The following is a 7,995-nucleotide window of genomic DNA, read 5'->3' on the forward strand; positions in this document are numbered from 1 at the left end:
AGTTCCAGGTGAAAGGTCGGGACAAGTGGCAATCTTTGGAGTCAAGTTCCAGGCGAAAGGTCAGATTCCAGGAGAGTCAGGCAGTACCGAATAACCAGGAGCGATCCTCCGAGGAGGAACAGGGCACGAAGACAGTGAGCCAAGAAACCAAGGCAAGGTCTGTGGAACAAACCTTACCTTAAATGGAGCAGAGCCAGTTGGGGTCGGTGGAAGGGACCGTGGCAATTTCCTGCTGTGGTCCCTTTAAATATAGTGAAGGGACGCGTGCGCGGCTCTAGAGAGGCCCGGTGGGGGAGGAGCTAGCACAGGAAGGAGCAGGCGTGTCGGCAGGCCCAGAGACATGGCCTAGCCATACAGTGGCCAGGACGGCCGTGAAGAGCCATGCCGGCGGCGGCTAACCGCCACAGCTAGTGAGCCCCGGGAAGCGGCACCGCACCGTAAGTGGTAGGCGCCTGTCGTGGGATGCCGCTTCCGGCAGCCATAACAACATCAATGAAACCTAGATGAGGCTTTTCGATTTTGAGAGAAAAAGGACTTGTTCAAATGGTTAAAACTTCCACTCATAAAAATGGTAATATTGTAGATTTAGGAGTGAATTTTAAAAGAGTTGCTCATGTTAAAATGCCCATATACTCGAGTATTTGGGCTGAGTGTAAACAACTCGTATGTTAAATGGCTCAATTATGCAAGTATATGTGTGTGTGTGAGCATCCCAACATGTGCAAAAGGGGTGGAGTCAGGGTATGTCAAGGGCAATCTGGAGCAGCACTAACATTTACACATGATAATCCATATTTTAATCTGACAGCCACAGTACGCGGCAGGCTGTTAGCCAGGCATATTTACTTCTGCTCTTGATGAAGTGTAAGTCTGAATTACTCTCCTTTTAGGCTTAAAATGACAGGGTGAGGGGTCCAGGTCACCTGGGGGGAGCACAGGATGAAGAACTAGAAGGGTCTGGATGACCTTGAGAAAGACTGAGTAAACTGGTAGACTAATTAGTAAAACCGGAAATGTCTTTCACGTGAGCATGTTTTAAAATCCTCCAATCTGCTTGCATTAAAATCGACAAAGTCCTATGGAAGATACACAAACTTCAGTTGCTCATGTAAACACTTAAAATTAGGAGCACACATACATGCAATGGGTATATTTTAAATCTTGTGCAAAATTGCACATATGATTTAGACTTCCTGTGTATGCAAGCTTGCGTGCACATGTGCACATATACAGGTGCCTGCATGTTTTTGTTTTTTTAAAGTTACCATCCCTGTTTTTATTTCCCAACTAGAGATGATAAAATCTGATTAATTGTATTCCGGTATCTTGGTCAAACCATTTTATAATAATCTTCAAACTTCATCTGACACCAATATAATTGGTTGTAGCTATTCTCAGAATTTGAAAAATATTGATTTGGTTATTGCAAATACATTCATGAGGCCAGATTGAGAATGTCTCTCTACTGATAAAATTGTGGATATATGGAATAATACCTTGAGTGGAATAGTAGACCAAGTAGCACCTAAGAAAGAGTATTTAAATATTATCTACAGGAATTCCCTATGGTTTCATGAAGGAATCCATGTACTTAAGTGTTAGTTCTACCAGTTTGAACATCCTTGGCAGAAAAGGCAGTCTCCAGAATCTCTAGTGAGGCATCAAGTTGAAAGACTCTGTATAATGACACTGTTAAATTATTCAGGTGAAATTATTTTTATAAAAAGCTAACAGCTGAAAATCAGCTACAAAAAATGGTTTCAGATCTTAAGAAGCCCTACTAGTTGTATGTCCCTTACTACTACGATTAATGGTGTATTATTCTTTGAGAATTTAGCAAATTTCTTTACAGAAAAATATTGCTAATATCCAAGAACAGCTAGCAAAGAATCAAGTTGTTTCTTTGAAAAATGAATTGATTGGTGGGGATTTGTCACGTCTGTTTTGGCAGTATGCGCAAACCTTGCCGACTTGCCGACTTTCTAGTATACGTTGGAAACAGAGAGCATGCTTGTATTTTTAATAATGAGGTACATGAATACTATCTGTTTTCTGTTGTGTACTAGAAAGTCGGTGAGGAACGTGTACCCCCCAAAACAGATGTAATAAATACACATCCCTATTGACTGGAAGGAAATGGGGCTGTTAGTTTTAAATATTGCCATCTCCCCTAAATTTGTGGAATTTAAGAAAGTGACCTTGTTTACTCCTGAAAAATATCTGAATGATAAGAATCTGATGACGTGTCTTCTTGATTCATTTCCTTCTTCGTTTTTGAGGGAAAAGGAATAGGGACTTGGCCACTTCTTTTGAAGTTAATGAATTCCATTTTAGCTCTGGAAGCCATAAGCTCCATCTGTCCTGAAACAGGCATAGTTTGCTCTATTCTAAAAAAGGCCAGTTCTGACTGTAATGTATTAGCTAATTACAGAACGTTCTCTAACTTATCCTTTTTAAGTAAAATCTTGGAAAAAGTTGTTTCACTAAAAAGAAAATCAGGGTGAATGGAGACACACCAGCAAATGAGGGCAGCAAAGAGAAGTGCTTCTCAACAAATTACATAAACCCAGATAAGGCTTGTAAAGGAATTTATCCAAAAACATTTATTTTTAAGCAAAGTTCAAAGCTGCAGTTCACAGGATGCAATAGAGTATGATCCCCCAACATGGAACTGTTTCAGGGAGGACTTACATCATTATAAACAACAAAAATATTAAAGTGAAAGTGTTACAGATACTGGACTTTGATTAAAGGTCAGTGAAAGGGACAAATACTGATAAAGGTAGTATAGCATACGGTATAATCTGAGAAAAACAAAACTTGCCATTCAAACATGATAAAGATTACAGTCATCAATGAATAAGAGTCCAGATATCCTACTTTTAAAGGAATTATATGCAAAACATGGGGAACATAATAAATAATAAATCAACTATAAGTGCAAATAAGTCTTTGCTGGTCAAAGTTCACATATATACTTTTTTATTTTCAGTACGGCTACTCCTCTTAATGAGATACAATGTTACATAGCAAATCCCCCAACACAGACCGTGTTTCGCCAGTCCGGCTGCCTTCTCCATTCCGCCTCTCTTCGCCTAAGTCCCAGTGGCCCGGGTCCTCACGGGCTCCTCCCGGGGAGACCTCGTGCTTCCAGGGTGAAGACATCATCTTCTCGCCGGTCACCTAAGTCCCAGCGGCTCGGGTCCTCACGGGGTCCTCCCGGGGGGGATCTCGGCTTGCAGGGTGAAGACTTCTGCTCAACGCCCTGTTGGTCTCCGCCTCCCGGCCTGCTTCTTCACTGCGGAGTGTGCTTCCTTCTCCACCTTTTCACTCCGTCAGGCCGGCCCACCGCTACGCTCGCAGTAAAATCAAATATCAGATAAAAGGGATCCAAGGACATGCAGCACAATGGTTGAAATCATTTTTAACAGAGCGTACTCATCAGGTGGTCTGAGTACTGAACACTCAGGAACTAGACCATTGCCTGCAGAGTATCCCCAAGGATCTATTCTTTCCTCTTTCTGATTCAATTTGTGCATTGTATCTTTGGTGTTTCTGATCCAAAACTATGGAGATGAATACTTTTTTATGCAGATGATATTCAGCTTGTGGTTCACATGATTTATTCTGAAGTCATACATAGGTAAAATAGATACCTTAGGGCAATAATCATTTGGCTTTTGGAATATAAATGAAAACATAATCTGGATAAATCCAAATAACTATGGATAAGTAGATTAAATTGAACTTCATCTACTATGTAATAGCAAAGTAACTTGATGTCTATGTGTTTTGTTAGACACCAAAGGGATGATATTCAAACATTATTTAGATGGAAAACTGAAAAGATATCCATCTAAAAGTCTAAATCTCGATACTGAAATTCTTATTCTGGGGGAAGGTAAAAGGCATTCCAGGGAGGAGTGAAGTTAGCTGGATAATTTAACCGGCTATCTCCGATATGCAGGGTTAACCTATTTGGCTAACTCTGGCCATAGGACTGGTCTAAAGTTTGTCAGATATATTTTTCCAACTAACTTTAAGATAGCCAGGTATATTCAGGTATACCTGACTGCTCCACCACTGAATATCCCTAGCCACTCAGCAGCTGAATATCAACCCCAAAATTAATGATGCAGAAACAAATTTCTTCAGTACTTAGTGCTTCTTTTGAAAATTTATGGTTGATCGAAATGCTTCAATATGTGCTAGAGATTAAAGACATCAAGGGGCCACTATTTAGCAAGTCAGTGAGCAGAGAAGTTATCTGGTTACAATTAGCTGGACAACTAGTCATGGATATTCAGTGGGATAAACGTGCCATTGAATATCCCTGATTAAGGTTATCCAGTTAGATGTAAAGTTATCCAGCCTTGAGTGGCTGGATAACTTGTCACTTAACTGACTATCTTCAAACAATATCCAGTTAAGAGGAACTCCTATTGTTAAAAAAAAACCAACCCTAAACTATGGGCCTCTTGGCCTGATTGCCACCCCACCACCACCACTATTAATCTTTTAAATCACTGCTGCCAGAGCCCCTCCAAAAGGAAAACATCCTTAATGATACTGCTAGCCTTCTCCTCATTCTCTCTCCCTTCCCAGAGAATAAAAAATAATACCAGCTCCTTGCTTCCCACCAGCTCTCCCATGCTACCCACCCTTTCTTCACCCAAGCCTTCTCACCCACCCATTACCTCAATAGCAGCCTTTCTTGCAGCCCTAGCATTGCAGTACGATATGAACCCAGGTGCTTCCAGCATAGCTCTGGCCAGCTGCACTAGAAGTGTAAGATATCAGCTGCTGGACAGTTACGCTGATAGCTCATGCTTCCTTGTAGCTGGACAGAGCTATGCTTGAAGTGCCCAGGATCGCATCATACTGCGATTTCAGGCCAGCAAAAGCAACCGTGGTTGAGGTAATGAATGGGTGGAAGGATTTGGGGAAAGAGGGGTGGAGTGGCAAGGAGCCTATATTGTTTGTTTTTTTTTTTAATTCTCCAGGGAGAGGAGGAATGGGGGAGGACTGGCAGAATTATTATAGGTCTTTTCTTTTTAGAGGGGGACTCTGGCAGCAGGGATTTAAAATATTAATGGTGGTAGGGGGATAGGAATCAGGCCAGGGGGCCCATGTTTTAGGGCAGTTTAACAATAGGATCACCACTTAACCAGATATCTTTTGAAGATCCGCAGTGGGTTGCGCCAGCCCTGGTAGCCTTGTTGGCTTAGTTAGAGGAGTTCTGATTTGGAAAGGTTTAGCATTTGTTGTTATTCAGCCATTGGGCTACTGCTGTAAGACAATTGATGAGATTAATGATTCATGAGGCTTTAACCAGTTTTGATGCAAATTTAGTTGTTATCGGAAAATAAGTGGCATTCAATGCTAAAAGACTGGATGAGGTTACAAATTGGATGAATGTAGATGTTGAAGAGGATCAGGAAAACACTGAATCTTGATGTACTCCATAGGGGAGATCTTTGGGTGAGTATGACTTGTTGGCTCATGAGACTGAGTTCGGTTGGACAGGAAAGATTCAAACAATATGAAAGTTGTGCCTTCAATAATAATGGCTCTAAGCATTGTACCAGGAGATGGTGTTCAATAGTCTCAAAGGCAGTAGAAGGATCTAATAAGACTAAGCTGATGTCGCCACCTTGGTCAACAGTCAGGTGAATACTGCTAGTTATGGAAAACAAAACAAATTCTGTTCCATGGTTTTACTGAAGCTGGATTGGTAGGAGTGAAGGAAGTCTAGGAGTTGGAAGTAGAATGCTTTTTTTCACTAGTTTGAACAGATTAGGAAGGCTGGAAACTGGATTAATGTGATTATATATATATATATATTTTTTTTAGTAAGAGAAGCAGGAAGCATTGGGTTAGAACGGCTTTTATTATGGTGGATAGCCAGGAGGCCAAGTCTTGTCTAAGACTGCAAATTAATTTTGTGGGTATAGGATCTAACAAATAAGTGGACCAGCACGCACCATAGGGGAAGGATATTTGGAAGGAACTTCATAGGCAGCCAGAGCAGAGGAAGAAGCATCCTAATGTACCAAGACCGACTTGGAGTAGAGATGGGAGCAGTGACACTGGGGATTATTATAAAGTAAAATAGTAGGAGCAGAGCACCATAGTGAGAGAGTAACTGTAAAACCCCCAAGGTGTATCTCAAGGGCTGAGATGGAGGAAGAATGGTATCAAAAGCTTGAGGAGTGGTGCAGCAGGCATGCAAAAGAACAGATAGCCGGGGCAAAAGCAATAGACGGCAAGTACCATAAGGGAAAAGAACTTGGACAGAAGTTCAAAAACAGCCAGGAGGAAGAAGGATGTCTGCAAGATGGCAGCCACCAACTGTGCGCACCAGAATGTCGTCAGCTTTAATACCCGTGAGGAATTTTCTACGGATTGTCTGACCTTTAGTCATGCAATTGTTCAGGAGGAGAGCAGTTTGAACCAAGATAGCTGGACTGTATTATTGCCTTCCCTGGAGGTAAGAAATTTGCGGCTCTTTTTGCAATGTTCCAGGTCAAACCTGCAGCTTCAGAACTCCTGCAAAAGGCAACGCCAAACCACCTTCCCTTGGAAGGCTAGAACTCAGCCTTGTGCTTCCTGTGACACAAGGATGTCCGAGTCCATCTGAAATGAGGGAAGGGCTTCTGCACATGTGCTTTCGCAGAGAGCCCAAGAAAAGCCTCGGCTGCTCCCCGTTGGGGAATCGAACCCCGGTCTCCTGCGTGACAAGCAGGGATACTCACCACTATACTAACGAGGAAGAGATGGTATGAGGACGTGTAGGCGGCTCCTCTCTGCCAACACTTTGGCTAAAATAAGAGCTAATTAATTGAAAGGTTTCCGTGCTTTTACTCAGTTTGGTTGCGGTGCAAAAGTGCTCCTGAGCGTGGCCATTCCCATACCGGGAGTTGAACCCGGGCCGCCTGGATGAAAGCCAGGAATCCTCACCACTAGACCATATGGGACAAGGGCGAAGAGAAGCCTGCTCGTGTGTGCCAGACTCTTAATCGGGGTACAGCCAGCTCGTAAGAGTTGCGGCTGGGGCCGGAGCCAACTGAGCTCTGGCTTCTTCGGAGGCTGTTAGATGCAAGACCGGGAGAGTTCCCAGTAATAACTGGAGCGTTTTGGCCTCCAGCATTCTCGTTCCGGCTCTCTCACCTCTCTTCCGCACCGTAGAGCACCAGTAGGACATTTTTTCAGACTTCAAATTGATTTCCTGGCTGAGACACACAGTTGCTAGTCCTTTGCATCCTTTCTGGCACTAATCACATTGGGGTCAAGCGTTCTGAGTGTGAACATTTCTTTCCTAACTACGTATGTGCTGCAATACATTTACAATCTCTTTCAAATCGTGAATTATGGATTATCTGAAAAGGGACCAAAGTGTCTGAAGCATGATCAAGGCGTCTGTTACGTGCTTTGGGTAAAATAGCACATGTAAAATATAAACACATGTTTTTTAGGTTTTTTTCCTGCTTAAATGTGAAACTGAAACCGAATAGCGCCGTGGAATGGAAAACTGGAAGCTTTTCTTTTTTTAAACATACAGTTTTGCAGAGTATGACAGACTAATTCAAACTTAGGGCACTATCGGTCAGGCTGGATGGGGCGAGTGGTCAATATTTACTCACTTCTTCCGAATATCAGGAAAACAGAAGTGCCGGTGAATTTGTTTTTTTTAAAAGAGATCAAGGATGCGTGATGCTCACCTGCAAGACATAGTACTGCCATCTCAAACAGCACAAAGGTTTCTAAATTAACAAGGTGTGGAGTGCAGTCCTTTTCAAGCAACACAAGTTTGTTTAAATCACAAAATCATGGAGTACAGTCCATTGCAAGTAGCACAAAGGAGTCTAAACCATTAAGGATTGGAGTGCCATCCATCGCAAACTGCCCAAATGTGTCTAATCCACCAAGGCATGGAGTGTGGTCGATTGCAAAGAGCACAAATGCCTAAACAGGCCTTGATGGGAAGACAGAAAA

At 42.5% G+C, this 7,995-nt stretch overlaps 2 non-coding genes across 2 annotated transcripts; both read right to left on the minus strand.

Moving 5' to 3' along the window:
• Positions 1-6,700: 6,700 nt before the first annotated feature.
• Positions 6,701-6,772, minus strand: TRNAD-GUC. The gene has a single exon. It is a non-coding gene; the product is annotated as a tRNA-Asp (tRNA).
• A 133-nt stretch (positions 6,773-6,905) lies between these two features.
• Positions 6,906-6,977, minus strand: TRNAE-UUC. Its single transcript has one exon. It is a non-coding gene; the product is annotated as a tRNA-Glu (tRNA).
• Positions 6,978-7,995: the final 1,018 nt, after the last annotated feature.

The sequence above is a fragment of the Rhinatrema bivittatum genome, chromosome 1, assembly GCF_901001135.1.
Source record: "Rhinatrema bivittatum chromosome 1, aRhiBiv1.1, whole genome shotgun sequence".
NCBI lineage: Eukaryota > Metazoa > Chordata > Amphibia > Gymnophiona > Rhinatrematidae > Rhinatrema > Rhinatrema bivittatum.